At 46.1% G+C, this 10,949-nt stretch overlaps 2 long non-coding RNA genes across 2 annotated transcripts; both read left to right on the top strand.

Moving 5' to 3' along the window:
* Positions 1-3,417: 3,417 nt before the first annotated feature.
* Positions 3,418-6,916, top strand: LOC120324011. The gene is made up of 4 exons (XR_005565000.1): positions 3,418-3,579; positions 4,781-4,913; positions 6,037-6,098; positions 6,896-6,916. It is a non-coding gene; the product is annotated as an uncharacterized LOC120324011 (long non-coding RNA).
* A 605-nt stretch (positions 6,917-7,521) lies between these two features.
* On the top strand, positions 7,522-10,480 carry LOC120324012. Its single transcript, XR_005565001.1, has 3 exons — positions 7,522-7,945; positions 8,884-8,922; positions 10,203-10,480. It is a non-coding gene; the product is annotated as an uncharacterized LOC120324012 (long non-coding RNA).
* Positions 10,481-10,949: the final 469 nt, after the last annotated feature.

Raw genomic sequence — 10,949 nt, 5'->3', positions numbered from 1 at the left:
TGATGGAACTGGGGCAATTGAAGTGACACTTGCTTAGTCCCAAACAGGCAGTTTAACCACAGCATAGTTCTTCCTCTTAGAGTCAGGCAGTTATTTTGCCCTAAATAAATATGGATTTGGTGCTGCCAACTGCTCGATATTCTTGTACAGTGAATTCTTGTGGGTGCTTCCAAGGAGAGCGTATAAATGTCTGAAAAGACCTAGTAGCAAACAGGAATTACCATAAATAAATTATAAACCATGAAAAAAGACATGATGAGTCATATCTGTGTATTTGGATGCTGAAAGCACCTGTGTAATCATCTTGGCTGAGCTCTTACCACTGCCCCATTGTTCTCCATCTCCATGAGATGCAGCTTGAGAGGGAGGGCTCCAGGGCTTCTGGTCTTCATTGCTGGAAAATCAAAGACACACCAATCTGGGTCTTGTCAGCTGCTCCCTTCCACTTACATGTGTCTATGTTTGGGTTAGGAACAATTTCTGGAGGAATTCACCTGGACTTGCCCTAAAGGCATGTGTTACTTTAAGTATGAGCTTGAGCTTACTTGGGCAGGGTCCCTGATGCCAAACTGAAGGGAAATTTGGTGGTCAAACTCCCCTGTAAATGTCTGGATTTATGCTGAAGTTGTGAACTGGCAAATTTCCCGGTCTGAGCAGGCGATACCTGTCTTTCTGCTGTGGAGAAACTCTGTGTAGTTTTAATTTTTGGTGTCATTTGCTGTCCCTCAGTGTTTTGGCTTTACTGCTTTCTGCCTCTCCACTGGGAACGTTTCTTTGCTTTATCATTTTGTATCCCTCCATTGCTATCAGATTCCCATTATTGCCCAGCGCTTCCCTCATTTCCCATGGTCTGAGGGAGCTGCAGTCTCACGGTGTGGTGGGTGCAGGGTGAGATGTTTCCCTGATGGGGAGAGGGGCACATGGTTCAGGAGCAGGGCTTGTCAGCTGGAGCTGGGAATTAAAGCTCTCTCCTGCACAAAAGCTCCCTCTTTTGAAGAGCTTTGCATTGGATGTAACTTTTAATTTGTTTTTGAAAGCCAAGCAGGCTTTGGAAACTCTCCCTGACACTATCTGAACAAGGATATTGCTAGACTTTTTATACAAAAGACACTTTAATTAAACTCCCATCATGAAAACAATTAGACCAAATTTGCAGTGCTTAACTAGTCAATAATTTAGTAGTTGGAGCTCATTAATAGACTTCTCCCTGTGCCTGTGTTGTAACGATGCTGCACTGCCAGCTGCCTGCCATGGAGATCAGTCTGGGCTCGATATCTTCTGTCCCCTGCAATGGTGACATCGGTGTAAACTAGGTAAATAAGTAAACCCCAGGTGGGTGCAGGGGTGGGTGTTTAGTGCTGCCATCCCTCCTGGATCGGGGGAGCTGCTCACGTTCTGCAGCCCCTTGAACTCCACGTGTTTGTGTTCTCACCCAATGGCACCGACAGGGATAATCTGTGGCTCTTTGGGTGTCCCTCGTGGGGAGGGTCCTGCTGGACCTTTGGTGGTGCTGGCCCTGGGAGGGGGTGTTACAGACCCCCCCGTTCCGCTGATGTTCCTCTGCCTCCTTAGGCTGCCTTTGGGGTTGTCATACAAAGAATGTGAAGGGAAAATGTGAATCCCCTACTTGGGGATCAAATGCCAACTTTCTAATGTAGAGTTTGCTCAAAGTTTACTAAGTAGACAGAAAAAGGAAAGGGTGTTCTGCTCTGTTCCTGTTTCTTAGGACAGAGTTCACACAGACAGGCAGGATATCAGTTATGGAGCAGGTTTGCTCAGCTTGTGTGTTGAAAGCTCTTGCTCAATCATTTTTGAAAGAAGGTGTGAGAGGAAAGTAAGTAATTTACTGCTTGAATTTCATTCCTGAATTAGATTCTATTTTTTTTCAAATCATCGGATCATTTGGGCTCAAAATTAAATTGATGATTTTAAGTCCTTGTTCTTTACATCTTTTAATTGGTGAAAAAAATGTTTGACCTTTTCTTTTGTCTACAGAGAATAAGCAGAACAGAAATGGATTTACTTTTATTATGGTAATCGTTTTATTTCAAATACATTTTAGAACAGGGCATGTGTGACTGTATCAGTTTCTGTAATTCATTCTCATTCCTGATTTCCCCCAGGCACTGAGGCAAGTCTTCTTCCTAATGCTTCGTTGTACCAGCTAATACTGTAATAACAATTTGTGCTTCTGTAGCACCTTTACACTGAAATAGTCAAAAGTAGGCCCCAGGAATTTATATCATGTCACGCATCTTTCTCCAGTAACATTAGATGGTTTTTGCAGCTGGATGTATTTACAGGAACCCCAGTCAATCCCCCTCCAGCAGTTCTGGCACTTCAGTAGTTCTGTCTCAGTGAGAATTATGAACAAGGATAAAAGCTCTCCAGCAGAGCATCCCGAGGGAGACAGTGTTCCAAGGCCTTTCATTTCGGGGAGTCATGTCATGTTGACAAACCAGGTCTAACAGCCACACCTCCTGGGGTGCTCACTGGGAAACGGGGTTCTGTGGATATCTTTTGTTCTCTGAAAGTTTGTGCCTTGAAGAGATTTGGGGGTTCAGGTTGTGCTATGTGGACTGTTTAAGATTTACACCTGCTGAAAAAGAAGCAAGGAGAAGGAAGGAATATTTAATTAAACCTTTTTTAAAGAGAAGCTAAGAGGGGCCTTTTGTCCCTTTTGTTTTTCTTTTCCTTCCCCTTGCAGTTTGTCTCTTGTTTTGGATGAATGAAAGCATCTGTATGTACCTGAAAACATGGGGTGTTCATGGCTGAGCTCATGAATCTTACGTACTGTGAGACTTTGATGAACTGATATTTACCATGATTTATCATTTTTTAGTTATCTAAGGGAGAAATTTCATTTTCAGATGAACTGAGATGTCCACATTTTATATCATGCCTTAGGCAACTCTTTAACTATTCATGGGGATCAAGTGGTTAATTCTGTTGAAGTTTGGTTCGGTTTTTAGGTGGCCGTAGCAGCGTCCTGTCTGTTCTCCCACTGGCGTGGGTGGGTGTAGGATCCTGCATCCCGGCAGCTCCCGCAGTCCCTGCGGATACTCCGCTGCACTGGTGTGGAACCCAACCCCCCCAACCTCTCCTTGTTGATTTTGCAGCTGATGTTGGAATCTGTGCCCTGAGCTGCAGATGGAAGTGTGTTTCAAACAGCACAGCCAGTTATTCATTTGCTTGTTCCTTGTAGCCACGAGATCTTTGTGTTGTGGCTTTAAAAGAAAAAAAGGAGCAGCAGCAGCAGCTGTGCTGGTGTGAGCAGCAACCAGGAGCGGCGACACGCGTCGAGCCGGCGGATAAAACACAACGGTGGATAAAACAGACCAGCTCAGGGGGCCTCTACAGGGCTGCAGAAATCCCTCAGCAATTTTGGCTATGTCTGCAGATCTGTAAGAGAGGAAAATACAAGCACACCAGGTCTGGTATAACTGTGCAGCCTCTTGCCTCCACAGCATCCATCTCCCTCGGGCAGCAGATGGATCTGGGCATTCCATTCCTCCCATGCTGTTCCACAGGGATTCTTCCCTGGCTCAGCTGTGGTTTTGAGGCGCATTTTGCCAAAAGGTAATCAATGGCAGTACAGTGATAATATTTAAAGCTTTAAAATATACATTGCATGAATGACAACGATTGATAAATGTTCCCCAGGCTTCCGTTTGCTCCTCATCTCCCACCCCCTGACCTGCCACCTTCCTGCTGGCCTGACCAACAGGCACTGCTTACTTGCACCTGCTGTACTGGTTGGAATATGTGACAGTGCTGCTTGCAGAGACAAACCCTGATTCCTGCTTTATCTACTTGATGCTGACAGCACTGCATTTCTCCATCCGTCTGTTTGGAGAGCTTGGAAGAGATAAGGGAGTCAGGGATCAATGGGAGGCAGCAGTGTGAGGGGCCAGGAAATAGAGTAGGGGATCAGCTGCATGACGAGCAGGAGAAAATACTGTATGAATATTAAATGTTGTGAGTGGCTACGATAAAGCTCATGTATTCACAGAGTGCAGATTAGATATCTTCGCTTTATAGAAAGAGAGGGAAAAGTTATGTTTGATAAAACTCTTTAGGGACACCAAAGGAACTGATTTTTTTAATCATTATTTTTGAAACTGATATATAAGCCTTTTCTGTGGGTAGGGTGGGGTTTTTTAAATGCCTAACAGAATGGCAGTGCCATTTTATGACTCATCATATTTGTCACATTTCGCTTATTTTATTCCAACTCTGAACAAAAATATGTGAGAGAAAGTTCTGCTTCTTTGCTTTTGTTTGTAGAAGTCATGGTGCATTTGAGTGGAAAGTACAGCATTTATGATTTTTTTTATTACCTGTTCAGAAAAGGTATTAATGAATGAGCAGATATGCCAGTAAATCCCAGCTACCAGCACAGCCCAGTCTGGACCTACTGGTGAGAGCCAAGCTTCCTTCTGAGAGGGAAAAGGAGGTGCTGGGGTCTGCAGGTAAAGTTTGGGTGAAGTTTCCAGCCCAGGAGGGGAAGTGGTGACCCTGAAAGTCAGCGCTGTGTGGGGGAGGTTTTAAAACTCGATTAAAAAATGGCTGAATTAGCTTGTATGTGCCCAAGTAATGAGCCCTCTGGCAGTGGAGCAGGACAGTGACAAGTCATGAGGGCAGTTATGAGCCGAGGTAGGGCCACACAATAAAGAAGCGTTTTGTAGGAAGAAACTTTTGGTATGTTGATTGATAATTTATCCCTTCCCTCTTTAAGTGCTGCAACATTTCTGCCACTTTCACTTTGTTTTCTTTTTAGGTTCCTTTTGCTTGACTTCAATACAAGAGGAGGTGGCAACTGACAGCAGGATGTGGTGTTTGTTAAACACTGAGCTCAAATAACAAATATTGGACTCAGCAGTGTTTTGTCGTGGTTACAAGAAGAAGGAAAGGTATTGGGTGCTCTTTTCAGAGACAGCATAAAGGACTCTGCTGGCCTGATGAACGTGGCCCTGCTGTTGTGCTGGATGTGGTGATGAGGGTGCACTGTGCATGCATTGCCCTCATTGTGGTCACACAGGCTGTGGGTGCTTATCGTGTGCAGCCCTTAACCCCTTATTGAAAACCCACGGGGTGTGGGAAGGATGTGGGGTGTGTTACAGATGTGATATGTGCTCTCTGTCCCTGTCACCTGGTCTGGCTCCTGCAGATATTCCAGGTACAAACGTAGGCTGCCCAGCCAAGCCCGTGGTGCTGGAAGTTCCTGAGGCTGCCATTTCATGTTTTCCTCATGATCCTGCCACCCTGCTTCTGGGACAGTGTGTCCTTGGGGGCTTCAGTGACAAGGTGGCCTTCACTGGAGGGGTCCCCCAGAGCCATTTCTGCACTGGGGACCTGCTGGGCTCTGTTGCTGTGGGGTGCCACAGTAGTGAGGGCCTTGTGTGGACATGGATGGCAGGATGTCTCTCACAGGAGCTGAGTGCCTCCACCATAAAACCTCTCCATGGATTGTCCACCAGGGAAGCTTTTAGCTGCAGCTGTGGAGGTGCAGAGTTTAATGGGCAGGTGATGTTTGTTCTGCATTGCATGTGCATCATTGCCCTCTGAGCAGTGTAAATTTAGCTCCTTTAAGCCTGATCTCCTGGGGCTGAGATTTAAGTGTTTGAACTTTAGTTGAAAGGAATATATTGATTAGGCTTTGATTTAGTTGTTCCTTGCTGAAAAGATACCGGGTAATGACTTTACCTGCCCTTTCCTATTTTATTCATTTAATGGAGTCCTCTTGTTCCCCTTTTCCTCCTCAGCATCATTTTGCCTGAAAGTCTGCAGTGGTACGAGGAGAAATACAGGAGAAAGCTGTTGTCACACTGTGAACATGATTGATTCCATAAGTAACTCCCTTGGCAAACCTCTGAGGCTTCACTGATGTCAGTTAGTGCTTCCTCCTGTACACGAGGGCATGTCCAGTTTAGACTGATGGACTGAGGTACTGCTTCTTGCCTTCGACAGAGAACAGGCATGGAGGAGGAACTGGTTTTCATAGATATAAAATATCTTGTCCATTTCTTTTTACAGATGTGAAAAGAAGTTCTCTTGACCTATTTGGTAAATTGTCCTTTTTTTAACCTCCTTTCACGGTGAGTCAAACTGAGAAATCCCTTTTCTTTTATCTTGACAAACAGAGCACATGAGGGTCAGCCTTGACCCCACATGGGTTTCAGCTGAGCTCCAACTTTGCACCAGCTCACAAGATCCAACCAAACATTAGAAGTAGGGTTGGCAAATCACAGTTTCAGTGCACAGACAGAGCCAAAAGGGGAGGGGGAGGGATGGTATGGATTTTCTTATCTAAAGTGAGTAGTTTTTGCTTTTCACCAAATAGGGAGCTGCTTCTCTCTTGCTTTGTGCTGAACCTCGAATTCAAATGGCTTTCAGCACAGAGAAGTGTCTGGCTGTGGGGGGCCTCTGCAGCCTGGTGTGGGCAGAATGCAGGACGAAGACTGAGCTCTGCAACCCCCCTCCAGGCAAACAAATCCCTCGGATTCAACCTACTTTTTTCTGTATTTAATAGTTCATTGGTTTGTAGTTCCTCCTTACTCCATGGATCAGTTCTGGAGAGGAAGAATTCCCCCTCATGGTCCCCTGATGGCATTTTCACTTCATTTCAATATTCCTTTCCCTCATTACAGCAGAAATCCCAGGGGTGTTCCTGGGAGTGTTGATCCTCGCACACCTGATGCCTTCTGAGGAACACACATGAGGCTAAAATAAGATATTAGTTCTGTCTAAGGACTTTTACTGAAAAGAAGTATCTTCGGGGGTTATCTGTGGAGGGAAGATTTGGTCAGCTCCTAAATTAGCTTCAGAACAAGAGTAAATGGCTATTGATTACCTTCTAATAAACCTCTAAAACCTATTTTCTCTGTTTTTGCAGGAGAAAATGTGTTTGCCTTGAGTTTCCTTGCTTCTGCATGTCTTCATTGCCTTCGGAATTCCATGGCTGAACTATACTGGTATCCTTTTTTTGAGGAAAGAGAGTTTAATATGCCCAGCTGGAAGAAGAGAAGACCTCAGACTGCAAATTTTTTACAAGAGATGAAGGAATCATCCTGATTAAGGAAATGTTGATGGTGAAAATCACAGAGGAATAAGGGTAGGCTGGGGAACAGCACCTTCCTGTGCATCGGTGCTGTAATCCCTAGAGACTGAGAACTGGGTAAGGGAGTGCAGAGCAGCAGAACCAAAATAGCCCTGGTTGCCATGAGGACACAAGTCCTTGCCAAGTCACCGGGTTGCTTTGTATCTCATCGAGGGAGGTGTAAGCACACCCCATGTGCTGTTTAATTCCATGGGGAGAGGTTTCCTTCCCCAGAGCTGCCGCAGCCAAGGAGTGTTACTGCTCCAGTCCCTCACTGCTGCAGTTCTGGTCACTGTGTTGGGAATATTTGGTTATTGCACCCTGCCAACATGATTATTTTCAGCTGTAAATACTTGCCTCAGTAGAGGTTTTCCATATATTTGAATTCTTTCTGAAGGTATTTCTCTCCCATTGCTGCTGCATAGAAGAAACCTGGAAGGGAAGGGATCAGGTGTAAGTAAAGCTCCTGACAAGGAGTGTCTTGCAGGCTTCTGCTCCTTCAGTTCCTCACACAGCATTGGGATAGTTTTATTTTACACTTTCCATTTAACCTTCAGATCATCAAAACCCATCTTTGCCACCTGCACTGAGTGGGGATAATTCCACACTGTACAAACAGCCCCACTGATGTTTGTGTTTGCTTGCTGGGGGGGATTTGAACCCATTACTTTAAAGCACAGTGATGGGATTTGTGCTTTTCGGTTTTATTTTATTTTCCCAGATGTGATGTAAACTCTCTGTGGACTCTTCCTTGTGCTTTGCCCAAGTGCTGTGGTCCTGCTTATTTCAGTGTTCAGTGATCTCAGCTCTCCTGTTCTGAAGGCAAATGGACATGGTGCTGTACAGGTGTGTGTGGTGCTGTACAGGTGTGTGTGGTGCTGCACAGCCCAGCCATGGGCCGTGGCCAGGTACCAGTCCCCTGGGGCTGTGCTTCCCTGGCTGTGCTTGGAGCCCAACAGGGTCCGTAGGAAACGGGTCTATTTTGTGTTAGCACAGCAGAACAAAACACTTTCCTTCATCTTTCTTGTTTTGATTGGTAACTGATTCTTGTGAATTTGGACTCTGAATACTGAGCAGTAAATATTTATGAAATGTAATGGCCAAGACTAAATACAGTCATTAGCATATTTATTTTTATTGAGTTGTTGCTTTGTGTGCCTGAGGAAATTATCAAATTGCTTCTATTTGAACTGCTATGTACAATTTTAGGACTGTCATTTTTAGTCTCGCATCACTCTGGATTTTGGAATTAGAGTAGGGAGCATTTGTGTCCTCCCCCAGCCCCAAAATAGAAGTTTATGAATAATGAAAGTTCAGTAAAATCCAGTCCAGGTTGCCCATTTGCATCCTGCTCGGTGCCAGGAACAAGAGGTGAAGGTTTCTTCTGGGACTGTGGTGCTCTGTGTGAGGCCCTGAAGAGTGGGCAGGGTGGTGGAACCACCTCAGCTCATCTCCCAGGGCTTTGGGGGCCCTGGGCTGCAGGGGAGCAGCTCCAACCTGCTCCAGGTACTGCTCTGGGGTGTGTCCTGTGCTGGAGCCGAAGCCATCCCAGTGCTTCAGGTTATCCCTGTGTTTCCTCTGGGAGCAGTCCATGACTCGGAGGGCTAAGGAGCTCCTGTTCGGTGGGCAGGAGTGATGAGGACACAGGGGTGTGATGGATTTGTTCCCTGGGGAGTGTGTGTGGTGTCACCATATCCAACATTCCAGTGATCCCGGTGAGTGGTTGACTTCGCCCATCTCTAACTTCTTTCAGGAATAACTTGCCTTTGTTTTTTTCTCTGTAGGTCTTTTCGTTCCTTCTTGCTGCACACTGGCATACCAAGGTAAACATTTTCAGATACAGAAAATAAATGGACCAGAACTTATATCCCCTCTCTGGATCCTGTGCTGCCTTTCCCCTAAACTCTCCCTTTTCCAGCACCCGATGGTCATCCTCGCTCCCCTATTTACTGTGAATCCACATGGGTGTGTTAAACATTCCACCTGGGCTGGAGGAATCAGCACAAAAGCTGGGAAAGGCCTCCTTGCTGTGACATGTGCAGCTCTGGTTGCCCAGAACTGTGGCACATGGGACATGTGTTACTGGAGCAGGAGAGGGAACAGTTGGCTTCAAGGAAAATAGTTTCCCCAGGAACAGGTTTCTGCTGTAGATATTTAACTGCAACAAAATCAGTGTCAGAATTTAACAAGCTGCTTTGGTGGAGCTCCAGGACGGGGTGAGACGTGGAAGGGCAGCTCTGGGAATTGGGAGCGGAGTGGAACAGAAGGCACAAAAGCAAAAGCGTGACACAAAATCACCCTGTGAGAAACATGGCTGGATCACACGTGGGACTGAATAGCAGAGGAGCAGGGAGTAAATCCAGAGTAGGAGGGAGGAACCAGCACAGGAATGAGGAGTTGATGGGGCTGTGGTGGGGTGGGACACAGTACTGACAACGTGCTGCCCCAGGGCTGAGCCTGGCCTGGCCCATGCCACAGAATTCTGCTGTCCCCAGTAAAGCACAGCTGGAAGTTTGCCCTCCCCAGTCCTGCTGCTCGTTCCCACCATGGCAGCAGCTGACAGCTCCAAGGACACCAATTAATTCAGTTCAGAGTAGTTGTGCCGTGATCTAAACCCATCATTTAAACTCCTTGTTCCCAGCTTTCAGCTCTGTGTGATTTTTTGCTGTGTCTATTTGTTGTTTTGTAAATTGTTTCTTGTCTGTCTCACTAATGTGACAAACATTCCAGTAGGAGTGGCAGGATTTGGAGCATTACCTGCTTTAATATTAATCAGCTGCCTGATTTGAAGCGATGCTGGGGCCTTGGGGAATGCTGCAGTTCCAGTTCCCTTTGCAGCTGGGAATGCTGCCCTTGGGACAGGGAGCCTGGGATCTTGGCTCCTGGCTGGGGGGCACAGGACGGTCTGACCCCAAACTGGCAGCTGCCTGGTGCATCTCCCCTTGGATGAGGACACCTTGCAGGCAGATACCTGTGGTCACCCTCCTGGGTTTTTAAAAGAAACTTTAAACAGCATTTGCTATTTCTTTTGCCTCATGCTTGTTTACATAGTCAAATCTTTTTTCTGAATGTGACTGAAGCTTTGTTTTGTTTTTATTCCCAGTGAATAAGCTGTTCACCTGAGCTCCCAGCTGGAACCCAGTTTGGCCCAGAGCCTGAACCAGCCAACACTGTGGGCAAGAGCCAGGCACAGGCAAGAGGCCAGTTAAGCCAGGACACTCTAAATCCATCTGATGCCACTGAGCTCTTGTTTGTATTGGCTGAAGAACCAAAGTGCCCAGATAAGGGGGCCTGGCAGCCCAGCCCAGACCTTCTGCACTCTTTAGAACTCAGGTTTTAAAGGTGCTGAACACGTGGTGGACAGTATTGGGGGTTGGAACTAGATGGTCTTTAAGGTCCCTTCCAACCATTCTATGATTTTGTGGCAGTGTTTTCCTTCTTAAAAAAAGTCCCATTATATTTTCAAAGGAAATAAAGAACATCCAAGATTGGATCCTTCCAAAGGGAAAATAATTTCATTTGCTCCCCAGATCATTAGGCAGGGCTGGGAGAAGGGAGTTGCCATCGGGAGGCAGGATAGGTTCAGAGCTGTGCACTGGAAAACTCCCACATTTGCTGTTGCCTTGTAAACAGAAAATGGTGAGAACATTTGTGACATTTGGAGGGACATTGCTGCTATCTCGGGTCACCCACCCTGGCTTTGGGGCAACACACAGTACATTTCACAGTTGTTTTTTTTTAACTGCCAGACACCATTCGTGTGAAATAGAAATTGTTCCAAATGTCAGGAACCTCCTTTGCTTTGTGCAGGAAGCAAATGTTTTGTTCTTCAAAGGCACAGGCAGTTTCC

Source organism: Pipra filicauda, unplaced genomic scaffold (assembly GCF_003945595.2).
Source record: "Pipra filicauda isolate LSUMZ 115617 unplaced genomic scaffold, ASM394559v2 scaffold3_size10097308_pilon, whole genome shotgun sequence".
In the NCBI taxonomy this organism is placed as follows: Eukaryota; Metazoa; Chordata; class Aves; order Passeriformes; family Pipridae; genus Pipra; species Pipra filicauda.
This window is presented reverse-complemented; position numbering and strand designations above follow the sequence as displayed.